The sequence below is a fragment of the Falco naumanni genome, chromosome 22, assembly GCF_017639655.2.
Source record: "Falco naumanni isolate bFalNau1 chromosome 22, bFalNau1.pat, whole genome shotgun sequence".
In the NCBI taxonomy this organism is placed as follows: domain Eukaryota; kingdom Metazoa; phylum Chordata; class Aves; order Falconiformes; family Falconidae; genus Falco; species Falco naumanni.
In genome coordinates, this window is record NC_054075.1 from 923,064 (window position 1) to 937,359 (window position 14,296).

Consider the following 14,296-nt stretch of genomic DNA (forward strand, 5'->3'; position numbering starts at 1 on the left):
AGGCCTTTGGAGTCCGTGACCCGAACTTCCTTGTCAAGAACTGGGGGAATTAAGTGCATGAACCACGTAGTTGTTTGGGAGGGAGGTTCTGTATATTTGTGAGAATCCTGATGTTGGTCCTGGACCGTAACTGGTTAAATAACTGGCCTCACTTTTTGAGCAATTGAAGAGCAATTCAGGGACTGTTCAGCGTTTTGTTTGACAGATTCCCTCTTTCTGTTAGAACTACTCTTTAACTAGTCCCCTCCTCCCAAACTCAGGAGAGGGAAGGTTAACTTAACACCCTGCTTGTCCAGAGCCTGCGGTCATGGCAGGTGCAGAACTCTCAGAGGAGGCTTCTGTGCCTGTACTCCTCACTTCAGGCTCCAGCACAGTTTTCTTCCTCATCCCTGAATCCGGAAGCACTCAGGCTTTCAGTGCCTGTTGGTACCATGTGTTTTAGAGCAAGCTTGTGACAGAATAGTGGGCGCGCACAGAAGACTGCTCTATTCCTCTCTATAGGAGCAGAGGGGGAGCAAATTCCTCCACTGTTTGTACAAGAGCATCAAAACAGCTCTGCTGGGTCAGATCAAAGGTTTGTCTTGCCCAGTGTCAAGTCTCAAAACAACAGCTGTAATCTGATGTGTAGGGAAGAGCAAGAACAAGGCCCGCGAACAGAACAGGGCATTCCTGCTTATACTTTCCAGCCACTTTCAGCCCGAGGCCTTGCGATGATACTGTGTACTTCATCTTAGGCTTCTTCTCTGTGGGCTGAAGTCAGCCCTTGAAACTGTCGGGTTTAGCATACAGGACCTTTTGACCAAGCTGGTACTTGGCTCACGAGCTATTCCTGCACGAAGAGCTTCCTTTTGTGCGTGGCTGTTAGTAGTTTCATGTGATGCTTCCCCATTTCCGTCTCAGAAGGGACATTCAGCTGTCATCCCTGGCTGCTTACTGCATGTCACTTGTGACTTTCCGCATCGCTTATCACAGCTGCCTCAGTAGTCCTCTTTCCTGACTGTACAGCCCTGATGTAGCTTCCTCTGCGTGGCAGCTGCTCTGCACCTCTGGTTAGCGTTGGATTTGTTCTCAACTTTTTCTAGTACATCCTCTTCTGGAATGAAGAGAACATTTTTACAGTGACACAAAGATGTTTGCTGTTTTGTTTTCTGTTTCGTTCAGGTATTTCCCAGCATTTAATTACTCTTGTGACCAGCACTGAGCCTTGAACTGTCTTCCTCATAGAAGTAACAGTTTAGTAGAAACCTGCTTTATTCTGCTTTCCCGATTTCCTAAAAGACAGCAAATTAAAGAGCAGCTCTTTACATGAAAAGAGTTTGTACGTTCAACAGTTCAGATCCAGTGTTGCCCTCTCAGCCTCAATGAATTTCTGTCCTAGACTTTACAGGCTTTGGCCTTTCATGGGCATATTTTATTCCACTCCTACTCCTAAGAAATGTTTTATTTGCTTCTTAAAGTGGAAATAGAACATGTCTGTAACGATTGATCAAGAGGAATTTGCCTCCGATTTTGTTCAGTCTCCTTGGCAGCATACCTATGTGAAGGCTGAAACGCTTGCTTTCTTTGGGGAAGGTTAATCCAGCAAACCCCATTCATGCGAGTTGCTAGTTTTAGTACCTCAGCTTCCCATCATGGTTCCAGCTGGGTATAGGTATAGTCCAGTCAGTGTCTCGTAAGTCGTGTAAGTAGTGAGATGCAGCAGTTTTGGCGTTTTTCAGTAACTGAAATGAAAAGGCAAAACTTTCACATCTGTCAGCTTTGGTAGCTTTGTTTGAGTCTCTGCCAAACAATGTTTTGGACTCTGAAGTTGCAGAAGTATTAGACCTGAGTGGAGGGTCTGTCCACAGGTGCGGTGAATCCATGATCAGAAACATGCTCGCTTAAAAGACCAAACAATAAAAAGAAGGGATAGCTTGGGAACCAGACTTGTGTGGGCTAGGCTGATGCTGTTTGGATGAAAATATTATTACCTATTATATTAGATTACTGAAGAGTCGGTGTGTAAGATTCTATAAACACAGTGATAAAAAGGAATCTGAAAGGGGTGCTGTGCAGTATGACTGCTCTTCAGTTTCCACACACGCAGCTGTAAGGGTTAAAATTGGACACAGCATTGGAAGTACAGGTTCAGCAGTGAGGGGGAATGAAATTTCCTCAGTTTGCTGGCCACGCTCATCCCAGTGTAGCCCAAGGTGCCTTACTGGGCACTGCAGCACCCCAGGTCCTTTGCAGAACTGCTAGTTAGAGTGTCTAGACTTCTTTCACCACGTAGGCTAGTAACAGTTTCTTAATAATGGTTATCCCAATATGCATGTTATTTGTTTTTTCTTTATCAAACACTGCAATTTGGTTTCTACATCCCCCGCCTGGTATTGCTCTTCATTATTCTCTTCTTTTTAAATAATGAAACTTGCAGAATTGTTTCTAGAGCAGTTGTTCGGTGGAATATCCAGTTTAGAATGCTTACTTGAGAAATCTTCCCTTCTCTCACTACTTCATTAAGGCTGCTCACTAATTTTCCTGGAAATTTACTATTATGTAAATGTCACCAGGAATAGAGAGGTCATCATCACTTGTGAGACTTGGATTCTAGCTGGTGTAGGTAGTGACCTACAGCCAGCCTGCCTCCTTTGTTTTTGTGCCTGGGAAGGAGTTGTGGTTCAGACATCAGACAAAAGGCACTGCTAGCCACATGTTTTTCACATGGCCTTGTTAATAGTACTGAAGCAATACATCCAGACAGCACATTTCAAAGAGGAAAAAAAGAGTCAAGTGGGTATCCAGCAAGTGCAGGAGGTGTGTTGGAGGGAACTAGTTCTCCCTGGAGTACTCCATTACTGTATTTGCACAGGCCTTTTCAAATGTTATTATACAGCTTTGTCAAGGAATGTATGTGTGTTTCTATTGATATGTATACACATAGCCTGTTATATATTCAACATTGAGTAATGACAGACTCAAGGTGGCGAGCGTGATTTTTGGAAAGACTATCTTATTACCAAGTGTGACCTCTTGCCTTCTGTAAACTCACACATAATGGTTTTCAAAAGCTTTTTTCCCCTTAACAGAAGGAAACATTGCAGACTCTGAGCAGTCATTCATCTGTAGGTTATTGATGGATAAGATATTTGCAGAGGAGATGAATATTCTAGAACAGGTGATATTGAGAAAATTTTTCTGTCTAAAGCTAAATTCCAGGTGCTTAACTTTGGGCCTGTACTGCCTCAGCGAAATAGAAATAGAACTAGGTTGTTTGGCCTTTTTTTTTTTTTTTTTTTTTTAAGCTACAGATTTTTGCCACATGATCATGGAAATGTACCAGTCTGCCCAATGGTTGCCTGCAAAATACGTGCAGGGCAGCAGCAGAGGGCTCTAAAAAGCAAGCAACACATTATAACTTAATGTCTTAATGACTGGATGGGGTGGGGTGAGATTCCCAACCAGAAATGTGTGGTTCACGTGTGGTTCTGCATCACACAGCTCTGCCAAGTTGTTTGAGCTAGATCTGTCGTCATTATTACAGGTGCTGGTAACAATGAGCGCACCTGTATTTCTTCTAGCTTATGTCTTCTAGCTAGTTTAATAACTGAGGGCAAAGCTCAGACTGTGGAGACATGTACCCTAACTTTGTGTATTCTAGATTTCTGATCTCGTATTTTGCTTAATACAGTATTTTGTAAGAGTTTGTTTCAATTTAGCAACCTTAATTCTGAGTTAAAAACACTTGCTATGTCAACTGTCTAGGCAGTGTTCAACACCTGTTAGATGCCCTTTTGGAGTGGAGAAGAATAGCTTTTATTTTGTTTTATTGGTTTTATATTAGTTTTATTATAAGATAACATTGAGTGATCTTTGGTTTTATTTCTTTTGTTGTTGTGTTGTGTTTTTTTAAGGAGAATACTAGTGTTAAAAGTGAATCCAGGACATCGGAGACAGAAGAGAGACAATTCACTTCAGGAGCTGAGCCTGTGAACGAATCTGTAGGACAGACAGATTCATCTGTAAAATCTTTCTTCAGGAAAAGTTGCGGTTCAGATACAGGCAACTCTCTCAGTAAGAAAGATTCTACGTTTTCTCAGAGATTACGGCGACAGTTACTCTAAAACTAACTATTACAGAAAGGGGAGAGTAGAAGAATTTACTTGTTGTCTGCCGTGTAAGTACCTCATTGTTCCTTCAGTTAAAATATTAAACTTGTACAACCTTTTTGTGTACTTACCAACACACTTCTATAGATACACTTATGCTAATTACTCTGATGTGGGAAAGGGTATAAATTATGTAAGTAAATAAAACTTGAAGTTCTGGGAGTTGTGCCAGAAACCTGGATGTCACAATATTGAGATTAAGTCCATAGATGTGTTTGCTGGAGGGCGACAGTGCTGTGAAGGAAACACTGAGTAATGAGGTAACTATGGAAGTTCCAGGGGCAAAACCCACCAAACTGATGAAGTTAGTGTAGAAGTCTGAACTCTTTGTCTCAGATCACATTGTACCAGTCTGATACTTGTCCTGAAACACATGAGAAAAACAAGCAGCAGAGTATCTGAGGCTAAAAACTTCACAAATCAGGTAACTGAAGGAAAAACCTAAACATCCACAGATTAGAGAGATATAAGAGGACACAAAAAGTACTTGGGATCCATTCTAGAGAATCTGGTTCAGCTTGCAAGTCTCTAAGAAGCTGTTTCCCTCACAGGTGTTCATCAAAAAGCTGATGGTAGAGTTTGAAGAGCTGTTGCTCACTTCAAAGGGTAGTTTCTAGATTCCAGATCATGGTGCTAGTTAATAGTTCAGCTCATAATGCCCATCAGTTTCAAACATTTAAGTAAGGAATAAAGTATTTCTGTCAGGAAGCTGAGAAAAAAGGTCGGAGGCCACCTTGAAAGAAGACAAGCTCTTGTTTAAAACACAGAATCGAGAGTTCTTGTTCAATTACTGCCTGGTATCACAGATAATTAGCAAACTTCTCAGCTTTCACATCTGAAGCAAAACATTCGCTTAACGTGCCAGTTGTAAAGTGATGTACAGGAACATGTTGGAAAGCATTCCCATGAGAATGTTCCACAGGGACGAAACACTGTTATGCTAACGCTCATTAGCAACAATTGGCATAGTCTGCTCTCTGGGAAATGTGACGGTCATCCAGGCCTGCATCTCCACGGTTGTACCTTTGAGGCTTGGTGTGCGTGTTAAGGGTAGAGATAGACAGCACACCTGAGCCAAACGTCATCAGGCTCAAGCTAGCCCAAAGTCAGTTGGGTGTGTGATACAAGCCTCCAAGCTGGCGTAGCCTGTCGGCTGCATGTCAGCTGTAAGCCTGAAGCAGGCAGGCTCAAGTGCAAGCTGACTTCTGCTGCTCTGACTGCACCTTTGTCTGTCAGCACCTCCTGTCCTCTGTGAGACTTTGGAAACAACTTCTTTCTTAATCTTTCTGTGCTAAAATGCATCACGATGATTTCCAGGTGTTTCTTGGCAACTTACCCTCTGAGTGTGATGGAGTCCTCTCTGTTTTCCTGTTTTCCTTTGGGCACTCCTTTGCAAGTTTTCTGAGTCTGCACCTTGATACATATACCCTGCTGTGGAAAAGGCTTTTGCTCCGTCTGTTTCAGTAGGCTGTTGACATGTTCACTTTTCTTTGTTACGGGGTGACACCGAGTTCTAGATGCCACACGGCGAGAGCCAATATAATGTGGTACATAATGAAGGGGGAAGGAAGGGTCACTTCAGTGACTGGGAGCAGCTCTGAGCCCAACCCAAGGTGTTAATCTGTAAAAACGCACCAAGAATCAAACCCGCCTTTGTGGAGAAGGCATTGCTTCCCTTCAAAGAGCTGGACTGGACTTCTTTGCATTTCACAGCTGTTCTGTAGCAAGAAAAGACGAGCGTCCTTTCACTAAAACACCGTCCCCAAGGTTTCCCTCCATAGCTTCCAGCCCATCTCTGCAGCACCATAAATCACTGAGATGGGTTATCTGCTTCCTTCAAATGGAAAACCAATGTATTTAACCAACCTTCTCAGCTAAATTCTCGTTTACCAGTTTTAAGAACATTCTGCCCAGCAGAATCAAGATGAAAGGTGTCTCTAGTTCGTTGTCCTGTCTCCAACAGTGTCTTTGGCATTTCTGTACCATTAAGCAGAAAAGGCCTCAGTAACCTTTTCTTCAATTGATTTTTAGAGTCCCTTTTTGAAGCTGTGCAAACATTTAGCATCCACTGTGGTTTTTATAAGTTAATGTCATTAATGCAGGTTAACTACACAGTGGGTGAAGAACCCTCCTCTTCAACTACTTCTGAGTCCTCCCGGGAGCCAGAGTCTGCTGCAGAGGGTGCAGAACTTAACTCAGCACTAAGACACATCATTGCAAATGATTACAGGCTGTGTCATCTGTTCCCTTACCATTCCTTTTCTTGAGAGGCGATGGGTATGGTGCTCTAGCTCCTGCCGTGTTTATCACACGGAGGTGCAAGAAATAGTTCTCCTTTCAGGGGCTGCTTTTTTTCAGCCCCAAGCTCGCTCTTAGGACATAGATTTGAAGGTGCTGATGATGCATCTGCTTTTCCCACTACTTTCTAGCTGAGCTCGTCTGTTAAAATGGGAGTTTTCAAATAAATCTGTCCATTTTTGTTGGCAGCATACACACTTGCAACAGGAGTCCTTTTGGACTTCACATACAATTGAGAGGAACTCTGTAAATACTTTTGAGTCTCCTTCCCCATCTCCTCTGTATTGTGCTCCACAGGTACACTCAGCTAGTGAACACAGCTGTACTGGACCTAATACCTGCGGCTTGTGCTTCCTCTTCTAAAAGAGCACGGGAGAAGGACCAGATTCTGATGGGAGGAATTTTTGTTTGCAGCCCATCTTTCTGGAAATAGGCATCTCAGAATGGAGCAGGGGGAATTTGTTACTTCTGGATTGAAGCATTTAAGCTGATGCTAAGACATTAAGGAAAAAACCTTTCTTTCTCAATGGCTGACCATATATTTTCTGTGAGTTGTCTAGTCCTTCAAATAATCTGATGATTTTCTCTGACTTTTTTTTCTTTTTTTTTCCTGCAAGAATGCAGACATAATACTGAGATGCTGCTGTCTCAGGTGAATCCATTACTATCATGCTGCAAGGTGCCCTAGACGTTTACCACCCACTCCCATGCCGGTACAGTTGTGTCACTGTGCATTCTCTCTCATTCTCTCCAAGGTAAATAGATTTCTAGGTGCAATTGCTAAGGGCAAATCTTCATTCAGGCAAGGTCTCCCATGCTATCATCTGTTCCCTTGAACTGTTTCCTGCACTTTCCAGCCAAAAATATTGTTACTGTTCATTTAGTTTTCCTAGCAGGTCACAGTGAGCTCTCTTCCTACAAAGGTGTTAAGAGTTAATGTGGGGACAGGCCTGGCCCTGAACTCTTGAACATCTGTGCGAAGCCCAAAGCGAAGTTGCTCTCGGGGGTCCCAGCGGCAGCTGCTTGCTCCAGCTCAGTTGCCATTACCTTGACGTCATTATACATTCATTGAAGGCATTTCAAATTGCCTGTCCTAGCAGTCTGCTCTTTGGGATGAGTGGATGTTCTACCCTGTGTCTTAACTTGACATAATTTAGAGGTGCATTGTTACAAGCCCCCTCATTTCTCCATCCCTATGTGTTTTCAAGATGTGTTCCCAACAGAGTCTGCTTTGGCAGGAGGCAGATGTCAGAAAGTGCAAAAGTGGTGCCTATTGGGCAGGAACTTTGTAGTACAGAGAACGAACAGAGGCTGGAAGATGTGAGTGTGTCTGTTTAGAGGTTAAATTTCTTGTGGGTGATGTTTGCAGTGGTAGCGCTGTTGTGACTTTAGCAGGGTACTTGTTCGCTTTCTTGACCTGCAAGATGTGGCCATACGTGGGAAGTATCTCTGTTTTGCTGTGGATCGAGGTAATTGTCAAAAAAGGAGCCTCTTGTTCGTCCTCTCTGTGACGCCACGAGTTTTCTCTGGGATCCTGGCGCTGGCTGTGGTGTGCTTTGAGGCAATTGTGCCTTTTCTGGGTAAACAAAGGGATACGGCACAAGCAGGTCAGGCCTTTCTGTAGATACTGCCAGGGGTTTATAGTAATTAATGTTTGGCTTTTGGTATCCACGGTAGCGAAGGCACGTCTAAATAATACATACTGAAGAATGGGAGCACTTTTCTTATAATCTGCTTTGTTGGGTTTTTCTATTTAAATTTTTGAAAAATTGGAAGAATTCCTATTTCTTTAAACAGTAAGCCTCAGGTGATCAGGTTCTAGTCTGCCGTTGGAAGCGTATTTTATAGTGCCTGATAGAAATGCAGTTGCTCTGAATGCTGCCAAGGGAAACATACCCGAGCACTGCTGTGTACTCAGCACTCCCTTTTCTTCCTCGATCTCCGTCTGCTGGTGGATGCACCTTGGAAGCGGGGGTGCTTTCTGGAGGTGACAGATGTGCAGCAGCTGCCAGCTAGATTCCCTTGTCAGACTTGTAGCGGTGTTGCAATAAATGAAGCTTTGGCACGGCAGTGGGTGTCGCATTGGTGTTCTCTCCCTGTTCTCAATGACCAAGGGTGAGCTGGTCACAGCTGGAAGAAACAGCTGCTTCCTGTTCCAGCGGTTCTTGCTGACACGTGTATCCCCCAGCGGCCGCTGCCCGGCGGAGCAGTTTCCAAGCCGGCGGCCGCTCTTCCTCTGCGCCATGTCCCAGTTCCTGCGGGGCGGCTGCAGGGGCGAGCCTGGCTGCGCGGCAACGAGCCGCCCCGGCCCCTGGCCCTTCTCCGGGAGCCGCGGCAGCGGCGGCGGCTCCCAGCGCCGCGCCGGCCCGTGCGCGCTTTCTGCGCGGCTGCAGAGGCTTTGCGGGGTTTCCGCGCACGCCGCTTCCCGGCTGCGGCCCCACGCCGCGGCTCAGGTCTGACCTGCAGCATTACGCACCGGGCAGCGCTGTCAGCGTGGAGCCGCCGCCGAGTTCCGGGCCCCTGGCATCAGCCTGAGCCCGAAGCTCCCGGCGGCAGCGCCTCGGGGCGCGGCAGCGGCGGGATCGGGCCCCGGCCGCGGCGCCGCCCCCCCGCGCCCCGGCGCCGCCCCCCCGCGCCCCGGCGCCGCCCCCCCGCGCCCCGGCGCCGCCCCCCCGCGCCCCGGCGCCGCCCCCCCGCGCCCCGGCGCCGCCCCCCCGCGCCCCGGCGCCGCCCCCCCCGCGCCCCGGCGCCGCCCCCCCGCGCCCCGGCGCCGCCCCCCCGCGCCCCGGTGCCCCCGCCCGGCTGCAGGCGGGCGGCGGGGCGGGTGGGGGAGCCCGCGGGGCCGGCCCGGGGGAGGAGCGGCCGCAGCTGCCCGCGCCGGGGGTCGGGGGTCGGGCCGGGGGGCTTCGCCGCGCTTGTGCCGGGGCGGGGGCGGCGGGGGCTGCCCGCCCGCGGGGGGCCGGCGGCGCCGGGCTCCGCTGCCGCGCTGCCCATGTGCCCGGCGCCGCTGCCCGCCCGCTCCCGGCGCCTGGCGCCCGCGGCAGCGAGGGGGGGGCGCCCCGCAGGGGGAGGTGCGCGGGGCTCGCGCTGCTGCGGACACTCCGCTCCGCTCCGCTCCGCCGCGCCGGCCCCGCAGCGCTGCCTGCGGCGGTGCTGCCCTCGATGCTGCCCGGGACTCTGGGCTCCGCTCGCACCTGCCTGCCTGCTGCCTGCGCGCCGCGGGGCTGCCTGCTGGCTTTTAACCCTTTTGAGAGAGGGGGGGGGTTTAAGAGATAGGGTAAAGTTTAACAATTATGATAGTCTGCTTAGCTGTTTGCCAAATCTTACATGGTTTGCTTGGGTGCTGTGATTAGGTATACGGGAGTAGAGAGCCTTATGACCATATAAGTCCAGCTTTATGACCATATAAGTCCAAAGAACAATCACAACCTTGCAAGAACAAGCCAAAGCCGGTTCTGCGGTTTGGACAAAAACCAGGACGCTACTGAGCCTGCGTCACAGATGTGGGGGCAACTAGCGGTCACGAGGAAGACTCACCTGCCTTCATCCTCAGGACCCCTGATGACCACCACCAGGGGACACTGCGCAAACTCAGTAGAGAAAAAATATGGAAATGACTCGCAGAACTAATTTTAATACGAAGCGGGGATAGGTAATGCATATGTATAGGCGTATTGCAACATATTATGAATATGTAATGAGTTACCTTATAAAAACAGAGCAAGTTTTTGCGTCAGGCGCGCACGGTTTTGGCGGGACTACCCCCCGTGCTGCCCAGCGCTGAATAAACATACCTTTACAATCTTACTGATTGTGGAGTCTGCTTTCCGCACGTCACTTTGTTATTAGAAATACCGACGGGGGGTGGGTGGGTGGGGTTTTTTTTAAAGACCGTGACCAGACATCACCAGACCCACGCAGATTTCTTAAGCTGCAGGAAATAACTTTGGCCCAGGATTTACAGCCCAGTTTCCACCCGCCCCGGCCCTGGGCTTTCTGGGATGGGCCAAGTTGAGCTTCTCATCCACCAACACCCCACAGTCCTTCTCCTCAGGGCTGCTCTCCATCTCCATCCATTCTCTGCCCAGCCTGTGCTTGTGCTTGGTATTGCCCCAGCCCACACGCAGAACCTTGCACTTGGTGCTTCTTTCCTACTTTCCGTTAGATCTAGAGATGTGGGTGACTTTCCTTCTACGGAACGTGCAGCAAGAGCACTATGTCAAATCAAGGTTCTCTCTCTTTGAGTTTCAAATTTTTTTCACGGATTGGTACTTGCATAACGGCTGCTTAGAAAAGAAATCTTTGCCCAGAGGAGCATGCTGTGTGGCCCAGCTCCCAACGAGGTGTTCAGGCCTGGACATAACTTAATACCAAAGTGCAAACCACTTCTATTTTGATGGAGTTCTGAGAGTTCTGACACCCTTTAGGTAACAGCATGAAATGTTGGCATGTGGCTTGAACTCTGTTGATTCAAGAGCTGGTAAATATTCCCTGGCCAGCCTTCCAAAAATAATCTGTCCAGGGGGATGCAGGAGGCTTGGCAGCAAGTAAAGCAGGGCTTTGCAGGGTAGGGGGGTGGTTTCTCATTAAACGTGTCCTCAGGGAGACTGACATGTTTGAAGCAAATGGGAGGCTGGTGGAACAGGTGCACACAGCCAGTGTGCATGTTGTAAATAGATGCTATGATTGCTAGCCTTAGGCTCTGTGTTAGCAATTACTATATCCAAATATAAAAACATTGGAAAATATCAGAGCTGCACAACAAAGGACAGCCCTGGGAAGCACAAAAGCCAGGAAACAAAACCAGTGCATTTACAGGTACCTTAACTCCGCATCTTCGTGTTACATGGTTTGCTGTTAGATGCTGGCAAAACAGAGTATATTACTTCTGGAAGAACAAAATTCTGCAGCAGAGTAATAATGAGTGCTGCTTATCGTATGGAGCCTTTCCCTCTTTGTAGACAAGTCAGCTAAGAAGTTAATTGTATTTGTGATTGTTTTGCTAAAAATGGTCTGGCACTGGAGGCTGTCCCAGTGTGCCTCCCCAACCGAGGCCAAAGTCTTTTTGCTACTCTAACGTTGTTCCTTGCTTGATAATACTGCTGTAATGGTACCCAGTAATTTACAAGCGGAGCTGCAACCCTTTGCAGCCTGGGGTCAGATGAGAAGATGCCGACAAGTGATGTTACAAGGTGGGACAAGTGCTTGCCCCTGTGTCTCTCTCACTTTCATGCACTCTTCAGCCTTTGCCCTCAAGATTGAAGTCTTTTGGCCAGGAGGCTCCGTGAGGGCCATGGCTGCTTCTGGAGTGTCTTGTGCTGCATGAAAGGGGAAGAAATGAAAAGCCCTACACTCAGTTCCTCCTCCTCCTCGCTCATAGTTCAGGAGAGAGCGCAGAACCCAGCTGGAGTGTGTGCATCCCTGTAGGGGACTCTGTAACCGTAAGACTGGTAGACTTCAGAGCTTTGGAGAGCAACTCTGAATTCATTGGGTCACAGATCTATACAACTTGCCACCAAAGGTACCACATGATCAGTTTTCTATACAAAGTATAATTTAGCTGTTAGGCAAAGCAGGAGTTCAGGTCTCCATCTCTGGGTCTTCAGTGGAGATGTACAGCAGAGATGCAGGAGCCTCCAGGCACAATAGTGAATTGTGTAAAACAAAGCCAAGGATGCAATTAACCATTTAGCTGACTGCAGAGGCAGACGGGCACTGTATGCCAGCCGCTCCTCGTTATTACTCTCTGTCTACACAGCCACCTTAAGACCTTGGGACTATGTTAGCGAGAGCTCCTCAGAGACACTCCGCATCACCTTGCCTTGTTCATGCTGCAAGGCTGTCAGGGCAGCAGTGGGAAACCAGTGGGTGTTGCTCCAGCACCATGGCCGCTCAGTCTCGGGCTCTTCAGATCATGCCAGAGTGAGCCAGGAGTTTAGCTGAGACTTGAGAAATGAAAGCACTTGTAGATGTGCCCCTCAGCTGGGAACCTTTAGGTGACAGCTGTGTAAACCCTCTCTTGGCTTTTGTTTCAAGCTAAGCTGTTTGACTTTGCATTGTGGATAAGCACTTTGGCCAGAAAGTAACAGAAAGGTTACTTGATGCTTTCTGGATGATTGTTATGGGCTAAATGGCATGTACTGATGGTATCAGATGCACTTTAGCCTTGTGCTCCAAATGAACTGGGAGTAAAAGCTCAACTGATAAACTACAAATGTACCGCATACTCTGGCTTTGGGCTCTTGAGTCATTAAAAGTAAACTGAGCCTCTCTAAAGAATAATTTTGTCCACATACGTTAAAACACTATGGCACCTTCTGCCATTCCAGTTTCAAGAAAGGAGCTTTTTCCTTTCCTTCTCCTCCTCCTCTTCCTCCTCCTCTGCTGTGCGCAGTGGGCGAGAGGTGTGGGCATCTCCTCTGCCGGGCAAGCTCAGTCGGGAGCCTCTGCACTGCGAGGTCCAGCCAACTCGGGCGAGTCGCCAGAGCCCCGGCGCGGCAAAGTCCCTTCAGTCCCTTCTGGCCACCCTGTCCGGACTGCGCGGCCGGGCTGAGGAGGGGGGCGGCTGCCCTGTCTCTCCCTCCCTCCCTCCCTCCAGCTCCCGGGCAGGACAAGCAAACCAGCACCAGTGGGAAGCGCACGCACCATCATGTCAAAAAAAAAGAAAAACTGACTCCGAGTGCGGGGTGTTCCAAGAAAAGTGGACTTCTGATTATTTTTTCACGGAGTACAAAGAAAGAGCTGTTTGTCTGATATGCCAGAATTCAGTGTCTGCCTTCAAGGAATACAATTTGCATCGTCACTACGAAACTCAAAGATAAATATGATTCTTTGGTCGGACAAGTGAGAAAAGATAAAATACTAAGACTGAAACATGGACTGACAACTCAGGAAAATACTTTTGTGTAGCAAAAGCAGCTCAATATATCATCACTTTGAGCAAGCGATCAAATTGCCAATCTCATAGCGTGCACTGGCAGAGCATTCATAGGGGGAGAATTTGTTATGTGTTTTGGTAAAGCATTTAGAAGAAGAATTAAATTATTTAAAGTAACCCTGGTACTGAATTGGAAATTATAATTAAAAAACATACCTGCATTGTGGCAAAATACGTAGATACACTATTCATGGTGGGTGGTTTGTTTTTTTTAATGATCTACACAAGTGAGTAAAGTGCTTCGTATATGAAACTATATTAGGAGTCATCTGAAAATACTGAAGAAAAATAAAATATTGTGGAGGCAATATTGAGGCAAAACTCATCACTCGGATGCCTGGAAAAGGCAAGAGCACGCCTGCAGTTTCAGGCAGTGAGGGCTGTAAAGAGGCTGTGTAAGGACACTGGTGATGACTAATACGTTGTCCTCTCTAGATGCAGACTTGTGTGGTTTGCAGCAAAACAAAATAGCATGTCAGCACAGGATACAGATGCATTTCCACAAGTCATGACAAAACGAGCTGGTTTGCCTTTACAATTCATTTATCAAAGCCGCGGGAGTCCCGGTCCCGGTCCCGGTCCGAGCCCCGTGGTTCCTGGTCCCGGCCCGGTCCGAGCCGCAAGGGTCATTATCCCAGGGTTCCTGGTCCGAGCCTGGAGGTCCCTGTCCCGCTCCCGGTCCCGAGCCGCAGGGGTCCCGGTCCTGGGGGTCCCGGTCCTGGTCATCCAAATCCCAAGCCATGGGCGTCCCGGTCCCAGTTTCAGTCCCGAGCCATGGGGGTCCTGGTCCTGGTCCCGACCTCAGAGGTCCTCGTCCCAGTTGTGGTCCCGAGCCGCGGGGGCACCGGTCCCGGCGGTCCCGGTCCCCGTCCCAGTCTGAGCCGCAGGGGTCCTGGTCCCCAGGTCTTGGTCT